This window comes from Hyla sarda, unplaced genomic scaffold (genome assembly GCF_029499605.1).
Source record: "Hyla sarda isolate aHylSar1 unplaced genomic scaffold, aHylSar1.hap1 scaffold_634, whole genome shotgun sequence".
NCBI classification, from domain to species: domain Eukaryota; kingdom Metazoa; phylum Chordata; class Amphibia; order Anura; family Hylidae; genus Hyla; species Hyla sarda.
Genome location: NW_026610649.1, coordinates 177,119 through 197,460, shown reverse-complemented (window position 1 = coordinate 197,460; position 20,342 = coordinate 177,119). Strand labels below are relative to the sequence as shown.

General features: G+C 45.1%; 1 pseudogene; it reads left to right on the top strand.

Annotated features, from left to right (window-relative positions):
* Window positions 1-1,678: 1,678 nt before the first annotated feature.
* On the top strand, window positions 1,679-1,913 carry LOC130342039 (U2 spliceosomal RNA; annotated as a pseudogene).
* The last annotated feature ends 18,429 nt before the right edge of the window (window positions 1,914-20,342 follow it).

Sequence of the window (20,342 nt, the reverse complement as noted above, 5' to 3'; positions counted from 1 at the left end):
TGCAGATTTTGATTTTTCTCCTCCACTTTGCTGTAATTCTTGTGAAAGACCTAAAGGGTTAACACACTTTTTGGATGTCATTTTGAAAACTGTGAGGGGTGTAGTTTCTACAATGGGGTCATTTATGGGGTATTTCTCACAGAATGGCCCCTCAAATCCAGTTCAAACTTAACTGGTCTTTGAAAAATTCAGATTTTAAAATTTTCATGAAAATTTAGAAAATTGCTGCTATACTTTGAAGCCCTCTAATGTCTTCAAAAAGTAAAAAATTGGTCAATTTTATGATGCCAACATAAATTAGACATATTGGGGGACATTTACTAATCTAGTCTATTCTGGGTATGCTTATAGACCAGCGTATGTGGTAGTCTCCTGTCTATTGTGCTCCTAATTTATCAAAGGTCTCACAGCCCTTGATAAATTCTGTGCTCAGACTTCAGGGTCTACAGCTTAAACTGCATTTAGACCTGCTCCAGCATGGTCTGACATTTCAGCGTATTTTGGGCAGATGCGACTTGTCGCACAAAAGTCGCACTTGATAAATTCAGCACCAATGCATTTTCCAATGCATTTCTGTCTAAAATAGACTTGCATGCATCATGTTCTAAAAATCCTCTAGAGCAAAAGTCGCAGAAAAGTCGCACATATTTAGACTGCGACTTTCTGTGCGACAAATTTAGACAGGAAAAATCAGTCTAAATCCTTTGATAAATCTCCCCCATTGTGTTTGTGAATCAATATAAAATGTATTTGGAATATCCATTTTCCTTACAAGCAGAGAGTTTCAAAGTTAGAAAAATGCAACATTTTCAAAATTTTCATGACATTTTGTGATGCAAGTAACCACAAAAATTTACCGCTATGTTAAAGTAGAATATGTCACGAAAACCTACACTAACTAAATCCCTTAGGGATCTCTGGGCCAACTTATTAATGAACAACCTACTTGGGGAAATAAATCCCCTCAGGATTAACCCTGACTAAAGATCCCCTAAAAATTTACTTTTATTAATGCTTCTTTAAAATATTTCTTGACTTGTGTAATTCACATTTCTTGCCACAAGATGGCAGTGGTGTTTTAAAATATTGAACGCTGTGCACAGCTAACTCCGACATAGTTTCCGAAATAGTTTTTCATGATATAAAACGTAATCCTCCCTTCCTTTAAAGTAAGGGAGGATTATGTTTTAATAATAACGCTGTGCCAGTGTCCCCGCTTAGTTAGTAACTCCCATGCCCGAGCTGCAGCAGGGCACCGGAACTAACTAGATAGAAGAGTCTAAATACCAGTCTGTCTGACAGACACTGAGCAATTTCAATAGTACGGAGTTAGCTGTGCACAGCGTTCAAGATTTTAAAACACCACTGCCATCTTGTGGCAAGAAATGTGAATTACACAATTACAGGGGTTCCTGTAAAAGCCAGGGTATGGATTGCATTGCTTATTGCTCCATCAGAGTGGAATGGACTCCTGTCCTTCTTTTAAGCAATGATGTGGATTTAGCCTGTGCTGTATGTACGGGTGGCTGACTGCCACCCACCCAGAGAGTGTATGGGAGACTGCATGCCTCCCTCCTTTCCTATGCATGGGAGGCCGCCTGCCAGCCTTCCTTTCTTCCCTATAAGTAGTGTGAGTGCTCATGAAGGGGGCATGGTTGGTTCCACCCCTTTACCGGTTATCACCTCTGGGCCTTTTGGCTAAGATCAAGTGTAAAAAAAGGGCTTGCGATAGACCGCATCCTTGTGCACGGTATTTTGTGTGAATACTTGCACTTGGGTGACTTGAGAGCACATACCTCAGCTCTTCAATAAAATAAAAGAATATATATATATATATATATATATATATATATATATATATATATATAAACAAAGTCCCGAAATCACAGCACCAGTCAGGTCATGGATCTTGAAATACTGGATTATTTTATTCTTCCCCACAGCAAATGCGTGGGGACCTTCACTACAGCCAAGATCGCAGCCATTGCAGCCATCCTCTTATATATTATTATTTTTTCTAATATATGCCCTCATTCATGTCATCTAGAAATAAAATATCAGTTGCATGATAATTTGATGTCAGCATTTACTGTTGTACTATTCAAACATGATTTGCTAGGTTACAAGTGTTTGGTTACAATGCGCATGCACAGCCGGCCGGCTGGATCGCGATATGTCCAGTGTGATAACACGATCGTCGGACCCGTTTGCGCAGCCGCAGAACACAAATGGTGATTAGTGTGGGTAAGGGCATTACGCGCACCTGATCAGCACACATTACTGTGAGCGATCGAGAGCGGAAGTGATGCGCTGATACGTAGGAACTTTTCCGACGCATGCGCAGTCGCTTTGTATACAAACAAGAATGAGAACGGAGATGGCAGCGATCGGCATGTTCTGGGTGCGATCGAGTTATATATTTGGCTGATACTGAAGGTACCTATATAACACTATATAGCACTGTATGTCATATGGCACAGGGCACTTTATATGTGTATTGATTGTATTGTATATAGACGGATGCTATGTCAACTTGACATCACTGTGATTAACAGAGCATTGCTCCAATTAAATTTAAATAGAGGTGCGTTTTTAGATAATTATACATTTGTATCACATGAGTTGTAGCCAATGAAATGTATCTGTGATATATATATATATATATATATATATATATATATATATATATACACATTTTGTATTTGTATTATGCTTGATAAAGGCTACTACTATATATATTGTTAACAGTGTTTCCCAAACAGGGTGCCTCCAGCTGTTTAGGCTATTTGGGCATGCTGGGATTGATAGTTTTGTAATAGCTGGGGGCATCCTGGTTGGGAAACACTGATTTATGCATGTGTGTGTGTATATATCAATGTTTCGCAACCAGGGTGCCTCCAGCTGTTGGAATACTACAAATCCCAGCATGCTGAGAGTTGTAGTTTTGCAACAGCTGGATACACTCTGGTTGGGAAATATATATATATATATATATATATATATATATATATTTTATTTTTCTTTCCTATGATATATATATACACACACACACGCACAGTAGTGTTTTTCAGGGGGTGTAATCCAAACCTCCCTCTCCGGTGTGTCCAACAATCCGGTGTCAAAATTAAGACGCTGGATGATTGTGAACTGCCCCATTCAAATAAATGGGATCAGTTCTAGCATTAGTTTCCCTCCAGTGCACGCCTGACATATGTGAACCCGGCCTCATTCGATCTGCAGGGTGCCAGTGTATAGTTGGTATCTACCACTACAGTATATGTTATTGTATGTCAGAATATTGGTCTTTTTATCGTGGTTTTTAATTTGGAACAATATAGCGGTATTGTGTGTCTAGCAAATATTGTGTGTCTACAGGGACATACGCTTTGTGGCTTGTGCTCCTGATCATTTAACCCTTTCAGGACTCAGCGTTTTTCCGTTTTTGCACTTTTGTTTTTTCCTCCCCACCTTCTGAAAACCATAACGCTTTCAGTTTTCCACCTACAGACCCCTACAAGGGCTTGTTTTATGCACTACCAATTTTACTTTGTAATGACATCAGCCGTTTCACAATAAAATCTAACTTGTTTGGCTTTTGCGGCCCCACTTTTAATTTTGCCCAGCGCCACATTAAATCTAAAACTGGTCCTGAGTGTATGTGTATGGCTGTGTGTGTGTATATAGGGGCAGTGTATGTGTATGAGGCTATGTATATGGTATGGGGCTGTGTATGTGTGTATATAGGGGCAGTATATGTGTATGGTGCAGTGTATGTGTATGAGGCAGTATATATGTGGGCTGTGTATGTGCGTGTACATAGGGGCAGTGTATGGGGGGCAGTGCATGTGAGTATATGGGGGCAGTACATGTGTATGGGGCAGTGTATATGGGGGCTGTGTATGTGTGTGTAGATGGGGGCAGTGTATGTGTATGGGGCAGTGTATTTTGTATGGGGCTGTGTATGTGTGTATATGGGGGCTCTGTATGTGTGTGTATATGGGGGCAGTGTATGTGTATGGGAGCAGTGCATGTGTATGGGGCAGTGTAGGTGAGTATATGGGGCTGTGTATGCGAGTATATTTGTATGGGTGTATGTGTAAGTGTATGGGGCAGTGTGTATGGTATGGGGCAGTGTATGTGTATGGGGGCAGTGTAGGTGTATGGGGCAGTGTATGGGGGCAGTGTATGTGTATGGGGCAGTGTATATGGTACAGGGCTGTATGTGTGTGTGGGGGGGGGCTGTGTTTGTGTGTATGGTGGACTGTGTGTGGGGGCTGTGTCTATGTGTGTATATAGGGGCAGTGTATATGGTATGGGGCTGTTTTTGTGTATGGGGGCTGTGTATGTGTGTATATGGTGGCTGTGTATGTGTATGGGGCAGTGTATGTGTATGGGGCAGTGCATGTGTATGGGGCAGTTTATATGGTATGGGACTGTGTATGTGTGTATGGGGTTGTGTACGTGTGTGTTTATAGGGGCAGTGTATGTGTGCATGGGGTTGTGTACGTGTGTGTATATAGGGGCAGTATATGTGTATGGGGCAGTGCATATGTATGGGGCTGTGTGTAAGGTATGGGGGCAGTGTATGTGTATGGGACAGTGTATGTCGTCAGTTTACGTGTATGGGGCAGTGTATGTGTATGGGGGCAGTGTATGTGTATGGGGCAGTGTATGTGTATGGGGCAGTGTGTATGGTATGGGGCAGTGTATGAGTATGGGGGCAGTGTATGAGTATGGGGGAAGTGTCTGTGTATTGGGGCAGTGTATGGTATGGGGCAGTGTATGTGTATGGGTGCAGTGTATGTGTATGGGGCAGTGTATGGTATGGGGCAGTGTGTGGTATGGGGCAGTGTGTATGGTATGGGGCAGTGTATGTGTATGTAGCAGTGAATGGTATGGGGCTGTGTATGGGGGCAGTGTGTATGGTATGGGGCAGTGTATGTGTATGGGGCAGTGTATGTATATGGGGGCAGTGTATGTGTATGGGGCAGTGTATGTATATGTGGCAGTGTATGGTATGGGGCAGTGTATGTGTATGGGGCAGTGTATGGTACGGGGCAGTGTGTATGTGTATGGGGCAGTGTATGTGTATGGGGCAGTGTATGTGTATGGGGCAGTGTGTATGGTATGGGGCAGTGTATGGTATGGGGCAGTGTATGGTATGGGGCAGTGTATGTGTATGGGGGCTGTGTATGGGGGGCAGTGCATGTGAGTATATGGGGGCAGTACATGTGTATGGGGCAGTGTATGAGTATGGGGGCAGTGTATGAGTATGGGGGCAGTGTATGTATATGGGGGCAGTGTATGTGTATGGGGCGGTGTATGGGGGCAGTGTATGTGTATGGGGGCAGTGTATGTGTATGGGGGCAGTGTATGTGTATGGTGCAGTGTGTATGGTATGGGGCAGTGTGTATGGTATGGGGCAGTGTATGTGTATGGGGCAGTGTATGTGTATGGTGCAGTGTGTATGGTATGGGGCAGTGTGTATGGTATGGGGCAGTGTATGTGTATGGGGGCTGTGTATGGGGGCAGTGTGTATGGTATGGGGGCAGTGTATGTGTATGGGGCAGAGTATGTGTATGGTGCAGTGTGTATGGTATGGGGCAGTGTATGTGTATGGGGGCAGAGTGTATGGTATGGGGCAGTGTATGTGTATGGGGGCAGTGCAGGGCTCGAGTCCTGCAGGAACAGCGTTCCTTTGCATTTTCCACAGGAGGAATGCTGTTCCTTACATTAGTCCTGCAGGACCGACCTCTCTGTTCTTACCCTCCCTCCGTCTCCTTCCCTGGCCCAGACTGCTAGATGCTGGAGATGTAGGACCTGTGATGATGTCACCATCACATGTTGGGGCGGAGCTTAGCTGTGGTGGAGAGGGAAGATCGTGGTTGAAGGACCTGTGTGATGCTGTGGAGGAGGCGGGGCGGAGCTGGAGGAGACATGTCACCCCAGTAAGGTAATTACATGGAAGATTTGTTACAGTGTGTCACCCCAGTAGTAAAGTGATTACAGGAGGAGGAGGTTTGTTACAGTGTGTCACCCCAGTAGTAAAGTGATTACAGGAGGAGGAGGTTTGTTACAGTGTGTCACCCCAGTAGTAAGGTGATTACATGAGGAGGAGGTTTGTTACAGTGTGTCACCCCAGTAGTAAGGTGATTACATGAGGAGGAGGTTTGTTACAGTGTGTCACCCCAGTAGTAAGGTGATTACATGAGGAGGAGGTTTGTTACAGTGTGTCACCCCAGTAGTAAGGTGATTACATGAGGAGGAGGTTTGTTACAGTGTGTCACCCCAGTAGTAAGGTGATTACATGAGGAGGAGGCTTGTTACAGTGTGTCACCCCAATTCTAAGAAGATTACATGAGGAGGTTTCTTACAGTGTGTTATCATGATGATAGGGACATAAGGAGGTTTTTGTTACAGTGTATTATCAGAATGATAACCCCTTAAGAACATTGGGGGAGATATATAAAGACCTGTGCAGAGGAAAAGTGGAGCAGTTGCCCATAGCAACCAATCAGATCGCTGCTTTCATTTTCAGAGGCCTTTTTAAAAAATAAACAAGCGATCTGATTGGTTGCTATGGGCAACTGGTCAACTTATCCTCTGCACAGGTTTTAATAAATCTCCCCCATTGGATGTAAATATACATCTTGGTGCCCTGGTACTTAAAGGAGTACTCTGGTGCAGAGTTTTCCTGCTCCGTCCTGCCCGGGCTGCAAAAAAAATGAAAATAAACCATCTCTCACCTTCCTGGGTTCCCGCGGAGCGCCACTACAGCTGATGGGTCCTCCGGTCCATCTTATTCATACTTCCGTGTGAACGAATCGTCACATGGCGCTCAGCCTATTATGGGCCGAGGCAGAACATCGCGGCGGCGATAGGCTGAGCGCCATGTGACGCTTCGTTACACCCGGAAGTATGAAGAGGATGGACCGGAGGACCGATCAGCTGTAGTGGCGCTCCGCGGGAACCCAGGAAGGTGAGAGATGGTTTATTTTCATTTTTTTTTGCAGCCCGGGCAGGACGGAGCAGGAATACTGCCCCAGAGTACTCCTTTAAAAGGGTACTCCTCCTCTAGACATCTTATCCTCTATCCAAAGGATATGGGATAAGATGTCTGATCGCAGGGGTCCCGCCATTGGGGACCCCTGCGATCTCGGCTGTGCATACAACCCCCCCCCTCCTTTTTTTTCCAGGACTTGACCCCTGGGGCAGTGTATGTGTATGGGGCATTCCTGGGGGCTCAAAGCAGCTAGCCCTTTAGCCCCACCGGTCCACTGCGCTGCAGCCAGGGACGGTTTTTCCTATAAGGCACTTTTCATGGGGGCAGCAATCCCGACCGCTGAACACCCCTCCCCCCCCCTCCTGTGACAGGCACCGCGGTGGCCGGCGGCTTCAGGACTGTGCGCATCATTATGAGTCCCCACAGTCACAGATGACTCATACAGCCGGGCCCCCAACTGTGAGCCGCTCCTGCCATCAGTGGAGATCCAGGGGAGGGGAAATATACCTGCTCTGTTGTGTCCTATGTGTACACATATGGACCCCTTCACTGCCTTCCTATAGCAGTGTTTCCCAAGCAGTGCGCATCCAGCTGTTGCCAAAAGCTGTCTGGATATGCTGGGAGTTGTAGTTTTGCTATATCTGTATGCACCTGCTTGGGAAACACTGCCATACACACAGCGATCTCAACCTCCAGCTCAGCTCCTCCCCTGCTGGTCATGTGATCATAGACTCATACGGAGGCCTGCTGGGGTCAGAGGAAGGACCAGAGTGCAGGTGAACAGTGGGTGATGGCATGACAGGCAGGTTACATAGGTAACACTATAAATACTGTGCCCTGACCCCTGCCAATCCTCACCCCATTGTGAGTTCTAACCCTGTACTGTGTATATCCCTCTACTATGACATCACTGTGTGTATTATCTCTGTATGGTGACATCACTGTGGGTATTATACCTGTACTGTGACATCACTGTGTGCAGTTTCCCTGTACTATGACATCACTGTGTGTATTATCCCTGTACTGTGACATCACTGTGGGTATTATCCCTGTACTATGACATCACTGTGTGTATTATCCCTGTACTGTGACATCACTGTGTGTATTATCTCTGTATGGTGACATCACTGTGGGTATTATCCCTGTACTGTGACATCACTGTGTGCAGTTTCCCTGTACTATGACATCACTGTGTGTATTATCCCTGTACTGTGACATCATCATGTGTATTATCCCTGTACTGTGACCTCAATGGAGGAGATTTATCAAAACCTGTGCAGAGGAAAAGTTGCCCAGTTGCCCATAGCAACCAATCAGATCGCTTCTTTCATTTTTAACAAGGCCTCTGCAAAATGAAAGAAGCGATTTGATTGGTTGCTATGGGCAACTGGTCAACTTTTCCTTTGCACAGGTTTTGATAAATCTCCCCCAATGTGTGTATTATCTCTGTACGGTGACATCACTGTGTGTATTATCCTTGCACTGTGACATCACTGTGTGCATTATCACTGTACTGTGACATCACTGTGTGCATTATACTGTACTGTGACATCACTGTGTGTATTATCCCTCTACTGTGACATCACTGTGTGCATTATCACTGTACTGTGACATCACTGTGTGCATTATCACTGTACTGTAACATCACTGTGCGCATTATCACTGTACTGTGACATCACTGTGTGTATTATCCCTGTACTGTGACATCACTGTGTGTATTATCTCTGTACGGTGACATCACTGTGTGTATTATCCCTGTACTGTGATATTGCTGTGTGTATTATCCCTGTACTGTGATGTTGCTGTGTGTATTATCCCTGTACTGTGACATCATCGTGTGTATTATCCCTGTACTGTGACATCACTGTGTGTATAATCCATGTACTGTGACATCACTGTTTGTATTATCCCTGTATTGTGACATCACTGTATATATTATCCCTGTATTGTTACATTATTGGGTGTTTCATCGCTGTACTGTGACATCACTGTGTGTATTATCTCTGTACGGTGACATCACTGTGTGTATTATCCCTGCACTGTGACATCACTGTATATATTATCCCTGTATTGTGACATTATTGGGTGTTTCATCGCTGTACTGTGACATCACTGTGCGTATTACCCCTGCACAGGTCAGGAGGCATTATCACTATATGTGAGGGTGAGGTATGGTGTATCATATAAGGTTTAATGTATGACAAGGTTATATTCAGAGGCGCAGTATGTAATAGTATCATATTCAGAGAGTGCAGTGTGTGGTAGTGTTATATATAGAGGATACAATCTGTGGCAGTATTATACTCAGAGGGTATAGTGTGTGGTATTATTATATTCCAAAGGTACATTGTGTGGTAGTATCATATTCAGAGGGTACAATGTGCAGTAGTATCATATTCAGAGAGCGCAGTGTGTGGTAGTGTTATATATAGGGGATACAATCTGTGGCAGTATTATACTCAGAGGGTATAGTGTGTGGTATTATTATATTCCAAAGGTACATTGTGCAGTAGTACCATTCAGAGGGTACAATGTGCAGTAGTATCATATTCAGAGAGTGCAGTGTGCAGTAGTATCATATTCAGAGAGCGCAGTGTGCAGTAGTATCATATTCAGAGAGCGCAGTGTGCAGCAGTATCATATTCAGAGAGCGCAGTGTGCAGTAGTATTATATTCAGAGAGCACAGTGTGCAGTAGTATCATATTCAGAGAGCGCAGTGTGCAGTAGTATCATATTCAGAGAGCGCAGTGTGCAGTAGTATCATATTCAGAGAGCAGAGTGTGCAGTAGTATTATATTCAGAGAGTACAGTGTGTGCCAGGTTTATATTCAGAGAGCGCAGTGTGCAGTAGTATCATATTCAGAGAGTGCAGTGTGCAGTAGTATTATATTCAGAGAGTACAGTGTGTGCCAGGTTTATATTCAGAGAGCACAGTGTGCAGTAGTATTATATTCAGAGAGCGCAGTGTGCAGTAGTATCATATTCAGAGAGTGCAGTGTGCAGTAGTACCATATTCAGAGAGCAGAGTGTGCAGTAGTTTAATATTCAGAGAGTGCAGTGTGTGCCAGGTTTATATTCAGAGAGCAGAGTGTGCAGTAGTATCATATTCAGAGAGTGCAGTGTGCAGTAGTATCATATTCAGAGAGCAGAGTGTGCAGTAGTATTATATTCAGAGAGTACAGTGTGTGCCAGGTTTATATTCAAAGAGCACAGTGTGCAGTACTATCATATTCAGAGAGTGCAGTGTGCAGTAGTATTATATTCAGAGAGTACAGTGTGTGCCAGGTTTATATTCAGAGAGCACAGTGTGCAGTAGTATTATATTGAGAGAGCGCAGTGTGCAGTAGTATCATATTCAGAGAGTGCAGTGTGCAGTAGTACCATATTCAGAGAGCAGAGTGTGCAGTAGTTTAATATTCAGAGAGTGCAGTGTGTGCCAGGTTTATATTCAGAGAGCACAGTGTGCAGTAGTATAATATTCAGAGAGTGCAGTGTGCAGTAGTATCATATTCAGAGAGCAGAGTGTGCAGTAGTATTATATTCAGAGAGTACAGTGTGTGCCAGGTTTATATTCAGAGAGCACAGTGTGCAGTAGTATTATATTCAGAGAGTACAGTGTGTGCCAGGTTTATATTCAGAGAGCACAGTGTGCAGTAGTATTATATTCAGAGAGTACAGTGTGTGGCAGGTTTATTTTCAGAGAGTGCAGTGTTCAGTAGTATTATATTCAGAGAGTACAGTGTGTGGCAGGTTTATTTTCAGAGAGTGCAGTGTTCAGTGGTATTATATTCAGAGAGTACAGTGTGTGGCAGGTTTATTTTCAGAGAGCGCAGTGTTCAGTAGTATTATATTCAGAGAGCGCAGTGTTCAGTAGTATTATATTCAGAGAGCACAGTGTGTAGTAGTATTATATATCTTGAGGGTACAGTGTGCGATTGTATTCTATTCAGAGGATAAAGTGTGTGGTAGTATTATTTTCAGAGAAGTCCGTGTTTGGCAGCATTATATTAATTATCATTTTCATATAGAGGATCAGACTCCGCTGACAAAGTAATGAACCAATGCCATCTGGGCGTCAAGTTCTGCAGAGAGAAGATTTAGCTGGACCCACTGGTATGTACCATCTGAATTAGATAAGGGAAGACTATAGAGAAGACGTCACCTGTAGTCACTGATGTCATTGTGTATTCTCCTCACTATAGAGAAGACGTCACCTGTAGTCACTGATGTCATTGTGTATTCTTCCTCACTATGAGAAAGGTGCAGGAAAAAAGTTGTGATCTTCTGTGGCGCTGCCTGTTTGAGATGGAGATGCAAGTTCAGTCACATATGGTAGAATCTTAATTATTGGGCCTGGAGTGCTGCAGATTTTCTGTGTATGTATGTATGTATGTGTATATATATATATATATATATATATATATATATATATATATATATATACACACACACACACATAAAACGTCCTCCTCTAGGAAACAGCACCCAACACGAAGTCCAGGTATTATGCAGACTACAAGCATTGCTTGAAAAAGGCTTGCTAGCCGAAACATCGCACTTTATGCTCTGATGCAAATAAAAACCTTGTAGCCTGCATAATACCTGGACTTCGTGTTGGGTGCTGTTTCCTAGAGGAGGAAGTTTTATGGGGATCCAGTGTGGCATACTGGGGGACACTTTGCACCGCACTAGAAGTCGTCCTGTGCTAGAATTTTCACGGTGATTCATATATATATATATATATATATACACATATACACACCATTGTTTCTCAGGGTGCCCCAAGCAGTTGCAAAACTGCAATTGGGCATGGTGGGAGTTGTAGTTTTGCAACAGCTGTAGGCACACTGGTTGGGAAACACTGATATTTACACACACAGACACAAATATAGACCAATGTTTCTCAGGGTGCCTCTAGCTGTTGTAAAACTGCAATTGGGCATGCTGGGAGTTGTAGATTTGCAACAGCTGGAGGCACCCTGGTTGGGAAACGCTGATGTGTGTGTGTGTGTGTGTGTGTGTATGTATATATATATATATATATATATATATATATATATATATATATATAAAACGTGCATGTGTCAGAAATATCTACTGCATCTTCAGTCACGGTATGTTATTGCAGTGTTAGTCAAGGTATGGCAGTATTGTTGTGTTTTGGTATGGCATTGTTATTTAGTCACGGTATGGCGATATTGTTCTGTTTTGGTATGGCAGTGTTATTCAGTCACGGTATGGTGGTATGTTTCTGTTCTGGTATAGCGTTTTTATTCAGTCGCGGTATGGGGTTTTGTTCTGTTCTGGTATGGCAGTGTATGTGTATGGGGGCAGTGTATGTGTATGGGGCAGTGTATATGTGTATGGGGCAGTGTATATGTGTATGGGGCTGTGTATGTGTGTGTGGGGGCTGTGTATGTGTGTATGGGGGCTGTGTATGTGGGGGCTGTGTATGTGTATATGGGGGCTATGTATGAGTATATGGGGCTGTGTATGTGTGTGTGTGGGCTGTGTATGTGTGTGTGGGGGCTGTGTATGTGTATATGGGGGCTGTGTATGTGTGTGTGGGGGCTGTGTATGTGTGTGTTTGGGGGGATGTGTAGATGGGGGCTGTGTATGAGTATATGGGGCTGTGTATGTGTGAGTGGGGGCTGTGTATGTGTATATGGGGGCTGTGTATGTGTATATGGGGGCTGTGTGTGTTTGTGTGGGGGCTGTGTATGTGAATATGGGGGCTGTGTATGTGTGTGTGTGGGCTGTGTATGTGTATATGGGGGCTGTGTATGTGTATATGGGGCTGTGTATGAGTATAGGGGGCTGTGTATGTGTATATGGGGCTGTGTATATTTGTGTGGGGGCTGTGTATCTGAATATGGTGGATGTGTATGTGTGTGTGTGGGCTGTGTATGTGTATATGGGGGCTGTGTATGTGTATATGGGGCTGTGTATGTGTGTGTGGGGGCTGTGTATGTGTGTGTGGGGGCTGTGTATGTGTGTGGGGGCTGTGTATGTGAATATGGGGGCTGTGTATGTGTGTGTGGGGGCTGTGTATGTGTGTGTTGGCTGTGTATGTGAATATGGGGGCTGTGTATGTGTGAGTGGGGGCTGTGTATGTGTATATGGGGGCTGTGTATGTGTATATGGGGGCTGTGTATGTGAATATGGGGGCTGTGTATGTGTGTGTGTGGGCTGTGTATGTGTATATGGGGGCTGTGTATGTGTATATGGGGGCTGTGTATGTGTATATGGGGGCTGTGTTTTTGTGTGTGTGGGCTGTGTATGTGTGTGTGTGTGGGCTGTGTATGTGTGTGTGTGGGCTGTGTGTGTGTGTGTGGGCTGTGTATGTGTATATGGGGGCTGTGTATGTGTGTGTGGGGGCTGTGTATGTGTATATGGGGGCTGTGTATGTGTATATGGGGCTGTGTATGTGTGTGTGTAGGGGCTGTGTATGTGTGTGGGGGCTGTGTATGTGAATATGGGGGCTGTGTATGTGTGTGTGGGGGCTGTGTATGTGTGTGGTGGCTGTGTATGTGATAATGGGGGCTGTGTATGTGTGTGTGGGGGCTGTGTATGTGTGTGTGGGAGCTGTGTATGTGTGTATATGGGGGCTGTGTATGTGTATATGAGGGTTGTGTATGTGTATATTGGTCTGTGTATGTGTATATGGGGGCTGTGTATGTGTATATGGGGGCTGTGTATGTGTATATGGGGGCTGTGTATGTGTATATGGGGGCTGTGTGTGTTTGTGTGGGGGCTGTGTATGTGAATATGGGGGCTGTGTATGTGTGTGTGTGGGCTGTGTATGTGTATATGGGGGCTGTGTATGTGTATATGGGGCTGTGTATGAGTATAGGGGGCTGTGTATGTGTATATGGGGGCTGTGTATGTTTGTGTGGGGGCTGTGTATCTGAATATGGTGGATGTGTATGTGTGTGTGTGGGCTGTGTATGTGTATATGGGGGCTGTGTATGTGTATATGGGGCTGTGTATGTGTGTGTGGGGGCTGTGTATGTGTATATGGGGGCTGTGTATGTGTGTGTGGGGGCTGTGTATGTGTGTGGGGGCTGTGTATGTGAATATGGGGGCAGTGTATGTGTGTGTGGGGGCTGTGTATGTGTGTGGGGGCTGTGTATGTGAATATGGGGGCTGTGTATGTGTGAGTGGGGGCTGTGTATGTGTATATGGGGGCTGTGTATGTGTATATGGGGGCTGTGTATGTGAATATGGGGGCTGTGTATGTGTGTGTGTGGGCTGTGTATGTGTATATGGGGGCTGTGTATGTGTATATGGGGGCTGTGTATGTGTATATGGGGGCTGTGTTTTTGTGTGTGTGGGCTGTGTATGTGTGTGTGTGTGGGCTGTGTATGTGTGTGTGTGGGCTGTGTGTGTGTGTGTGGGCTGTGTATGTGTATATGGGGGCTGTGTATGTGTGTGTGGGGGCTGTGTATGTGTATATGGGGGCTGTGTATGTGTATATGGGGCTGTGTATGTGTGTGTGTAGGGGCTGTGTATGTGTGTGGGGGCTGTGTATGTGAATATGGGGGCTGTGTATGTGTGTGTGGGGGCTGTGTATGTGTGTGGTGGCTGTGTATGTGATAATGGGGGCTGTGTATGTGTGTGTGGGGGCTGTGTATGTGTGTGTGGGAGCTGTGTATGTGTGTATATGGGGGCTGTGTATGTGTATATGAGGGTTGTGTATGTGTATATTGGTCTGTGCATGTGTGTGTGGGGGCTGTGTATGTGTATATGAGGGATGTGTATATGGGGGGTTGTGTATGTGTATATGGGGGTTGTGTATGTGTATATGGCGGTTGTGTATGTGTATATGGGGCTGTGTATGAGTATAGGGGGCTGTGTATGTGTATATGGCGGTTGTGTATATGGGGGCTGTGTATGTGTGTGTGTGGGGGCTGTGGGGGAGAAATTGTGTTACAAATTTTGGGGGTCTTTATTTCCTTTTACCTCTTATGAAAATGAAAAGTATGGGGCAACACCAGCATGTTAGTGTAAAAAAAAAAAAAATTGCGCTAACATACTGGTGTAGACCCCAACTTTACCATTTCATAAGGGGAAAATTGGTAGTGCAATTTCTTCCGAGTACGGAGATACTCCATATGTGGCCGTAAACTGTTTCCTTGAAATACGACGGATCTGTAGTGAGAGAGCGCCATGCGCATTTGAGGCCTGGATTAGGGATTTTCATAAGGGTGTACCCGGATGCAAGCGTTTCACTTGTCTCCTCCACCAAAAATGCTGTACGTCAGTTTTCCCCAAACAGGATGCCCCAGCTGTTGCAAAACTCCCAACATGACAGTCAATGGCTGTCCGGGAATACTGGAAGCTGGAGGCTCCGTTTTTGAAAAATTGCCGTACAAGGCGTTTTTTATTTTTATTGGGGGGGGGTCGGAGACAGTGTAAGGGTGTAGTGTATATGTAGTGTTTTACTCTTCATTTAGGGTTAGTGTAGTGTAGTGTTTTTAGGGTACGTTCACCCAGGCGGGAATTTACAGTGAGTTTCCCGCTACAGCGGAAAATGTGCCGCATCTCAAACTTGAAGCAAGAAACTTGCTGTATACCCCCGCCCGTTTGAATGTACACTGTACAGTCACGTGGGGGGGGGGGGGAACTACGACTCCCAGCATGCACTGACAGACCGTGCATGCTGGGAGTTGTAGTTGTATGCAACAGCTGGAAGCTGGGATTGGGAAACACTGAGTTAGGTAACAGACTAACGAAGTGTTTCCGCACCACTGTCTGTTTCCTAACTCAGTGTTTCCTAACCCATGTGCCTTCAGTTGTTGCAAAACTACAACTCCCAGCATGCATGGTCTGTCAGTGCATGCTGGCAGTTATAGTTTTGCAACAGCAGGAGGCACACGGGTTGGGAAACACTGAGTTAGGATACATACAATGTTTCCCAACCAGTGTGCCTCCAGTTGTTGCAATACTACAACTCCCAGCATGCACAGACAGCCGAAGGGCATGTTGGGAGTCGTAGTTATGCAAGAACTGGAGGAGAACAATTTGGAGACCACTATGTAGTGGTCTCCAAACTATATCCCTCCAGATGTTGCAAGACTTCAACTCCAAGCATGCCCAGACTGCCCAGGTATGCTGGGAGTTGTAGTTTGGCAACATCTGAAGGGCCAGATGTTGCTGAACTACAACTCCTAGCATGCATGGACAGTCTTGGCATGCTTTGAATTGACATCTGGAGCGCTACAGTTTGGACACCACTGTATAGTGGTCTCCAAACAGTGCCCTTCCAGATGTTGCAAAACTACAACTTCCAGCATGCTGAGACTGCCCAGGCATGATGGGAGTTGTAGTTCTTAAACATCTGAAGGGCCAGATGTTACAGAACTACAACTCCCAGTATGCCTGGACAGTCTGGGCATGCTGAGAGTTGTAGTTTTGCAACCTCTGGAAGGACAGTGGTCGCAAAACTACAACTCCCAGCATGCCCAGACAGCCAAAGGCTGGAAGTTGTAGTTTTGAAACTCCTAGAAGCAACAGTGAAGATCACTTTACGGCAATCTTCACTGCTGCATCTGGGACATTGCCGCCACTTGCCTGCCTCCACTTGCCTGCCGTCTCCTGTCAACCACTGGTCCATCGTCCCTGGCCCCCGCGTGAACCCAGGTAACCGGCGCCGGCATTCCCCGCTGCATCCACTGCCCCCGCACTTTGCCGCCATCTTTCCCCGCTCTGCCCCGACATCCAGGGGCGGGCAGAGCGGGGGGAATTAACTTTCACCCCCGCCCCTGCGGTTCGCCGGTCAGTCCTGACCGGCCAATCGCAGGGGATAGGAGGAGGTGGCACCCCTGCCACCTCGCTCCTATCCTTTAGGATGATCGGGGCTGTCTCTGACAGCTCCGATCATCCCTATTTTCCGGGCTTTCGGGTCATCAAAGACCCGATCAGCCCGGAATCGCCGCAAATCGACGATCTGAATTGATTGGCGATTTGCGGCGATAGCCGACATGGGGGGTCTAAGGACCCCCCAGGCATTTGCACAGGATGCCTGCTGAATGATTTCAGCAGGCATCCCGTTCCGATCCCCGTCTGGCTAGAGGCAGGGGTCGAAATTCTCACAGGCGTACAGGTACGCCCTTGGTCCTTAACCCCCCCCTGACCACTGTCACTTTAAGCATTAATAACTCTGGGATGCTTTTACTTATAAATTTGTTTTTACGTGACATATTCTACTTCATGGTAGTGGTAAATTTTCGTCGATACTTGCATCATTTCTTGGTGAAAAATTTGAAAATTTGATGAAAAATTTGAACATTTTGCATTTTTCTAACTTTGAAGCTCTCTGCTTGTAAGGAAAATAGACATTCCAAATACATTATATATTGATTCGCATATACAATATGTCTACTTTATATTTTCATCATAAAGTTGACATGTTTTTACTGTTGGAAGACATCAGAGGGCTTCAAAGTTCAGCAGCAATTTTCCAATTTTTCGCAAAATTTTCAAAATCCGAATTTAGGGACCAGTTCAGTTTTGAAGTGGATTTGAAGGGCCTTCATATTAGAAATACCCCATAAATGACCCAATTATAAAAACTGCACCCCTCAACGTTTCCAAAATGACATTCAGTAAGTGTGTTAACCCTTTAGGTGTTTCACAGGAATAGCAGCAAAGTGTAGGAGAAAATTCAAAATCTTCATTTTTTTCAGTCGCATGTTCTTGTAGACTCAGTTTTTGAATTTTTACAAGTGGTAATAGGAGAAAAAGCCCCACAAAATTTGTAACCCAATTTCTCTCGGGTAAGGAAATACCTCATATGTGTATGTCAAGTGTTCGGCAGGCGCAGTAGAGGGCTCAGAAGGGAAGGAGCGACAATGGGATTTTAGAAAGTGAATTTTGCTGAAATGGTTTTTGGGGGCATGTCATATTTAGAAAGCCCCTATGGTGCCAGAACAGCAGAAAACCCCACATGGCATACCATTTTGGAAACTTTACCCCTCAAGGCACGTAACAAGGGGTCCAGTTAGCCTTAACATCCCACAGGTGTTTGACGACTTTTCGTTAAAATCGGATGTGTAAATGAAAAAAAAAATTTTTTTTCACTAAAGTGCAGTTTTTTCCCCAAATTTACCATTTTTACAAAGGGTAATGGGAGAAAATGCCCCCCAAAATTTGTAACCCCATCTCTTCTGAGTATGGAAATACCCTACGTTAGGACGTAAAATGCTCTGCTGGCGAACTACAATGCTCAGAAGAGAAGGAGCGCCATTGAGCTTTTGGAAAGAGAATTCGTTTGGAATGGTAGTCAGGGGCCGTGTGCGTTTACAAAGCCCCCCGTGGTGCCAGAACGGTGGACCCCCCCACATGTGACCCCATTTTGGAAACTACACCCCTCACAGAATTTAATAAGGGGTGCAGTGAGTATTTACACCCCACTGGCGTTTGACAGATCTTTGGAACAGTGGGCTGTGCAAATGAAAAATAAAATTTTTCATTTTCACAGACCACTGTTCCAAAAATCTGTCAGACACCTGTGGGGCGTAAATGCTCACTGCACGCCTTAATACATTACCTGAGGGGTTTAGTTTCCAAAATGGGGTCACATGTGGGGGGGTCCATTGTCCTGGCACTATGGGGGCTTTGTAAACACGTTGCCTTCAATTCCAGACAAATTTTCTCTTCAAAATCCCAATGGTGCTCCTTCTCTTCTGAGCATTGTAGTTTGCCCGCAGAGCACTTTACATCCACCTATGGGGTATTTTCTTACTCAGAAGAAATGGGGTTACAAATTTTGGGGGGCTTTTTTCCTATTTTCTCTTGTGAACATGAAAAATTTAAGGTAACACCAGCATTTTAGTGAAAAAATTTTTTTTTCCCTTTTTCCCATCCAATTTTCAGGAATATTTGGCAAACACCTGTGGGGTGTTAAGGCTCACTATACCCCTTGTCACGTTCCGTGAGGAGTGTAGTTTCCAAAATGGGGTCACATGTTGGTATTAATTTTTTTGCGTTTATGTCAGAACAGCTGTAAAATCAGCCACCCCTGTGCAAATCACCAATTTAGGCCTCAAATGTACATAGTGCGCTCTCAATCCTGAGCCTTGTCGTGCACCCGCAGAGCACTTTACGCCCCACATATGAGGTATTTCCGTACTCAGGAGAAATTGCGTTACAAATTTTGGGGTCTTTTTTTCCTTTTACTGCTTGTGAAAATAAAAAGTATGGGGCAACACCAGCATGTTAGTGTAAATTTTCTTATTTTTTTTACACTAACAGGCTGGTGTAACCCCCAACTTTTCCTTTTCATAAGGGGTAAAAGGAGAAAAAGCCCCCCAAAATCTGTAGTGCAATTTCTCCCGAGTACGGAAATACCCCATATGTGGCACTAAACTGTTTCCTTGAAATACGACAGGGCTCCAAAATGAGAGAGCGCCATGCGCATTTGAGTACTAAATTAGGGATTGCATAGGGGTGGACATAGGGGTATTCTACGCCAGTGATTCCCAAACAGGGTGCCTCTAGCTGTTGCTAAACTCCCAGCATGCCTGGACAGTCAGTGGCTGTCCAGAAATGCTGGGAGTTGTTGTTTTGCAACAGCTGGAGACTCCGTTTTGGAAACACTGCCGTACAATACGTTTTACATTTTTATTGGGGGGGGGGGGGGCAGTGTAAGGGGGTGTATATGTAGTGTTTTACCCTTTATTATGTGGTAGTATAGTGTAGTGTTTTTAGGGTACATTCGCACTGGCGTGTTACTGTGAGTTCCCGCTAGGAGTTTGCGCTGCGGCGAAAAATTTGCCGCAGCCCAAACTTGAAGCAGGAAACTTACTGTAAACCTGCCCATGTACCCTGTACGTTCACATGGGGGGGGGGGGGGGCAAACCTTCAGCTGTTTCTAAACTACATCTCCCAGCATGTACTGACAGACCGTGCATGCTGGGAGTTGTATTTTTTTAACAGCTGGAGGCACACTGATTGGAAAACCTTCAGTTAGGTTTTGTTACCTAACTCAGGATTTTCCAACCAGTGTGCCTCCAGCTGTTGCAAAACTACAACTCCCCAGCATGTACTGATCACCGAAGAGCATGCTGGGAGATGTAGTTATGCAACAGCTGGAGGTACTTAACTACAACTTCCGGCATGCTGAGACAGCTGTTTGCTGTTTGGGCATGCTGGGATTTGCAGTTTTGCAACATCTGGAGTGCTACAGTTTATAGAACACTGCACAGTGAGCTCCAAACTGTGACCCTCCAGATGTTGCAAAACTACAAATCCCAGCATGCCCAGACAGCAAACAGCTGTTTGGGAATGCTAGGAGTTGTAGTTTTGCAAGATCTGGAGGGATACAGTTTAGAGACC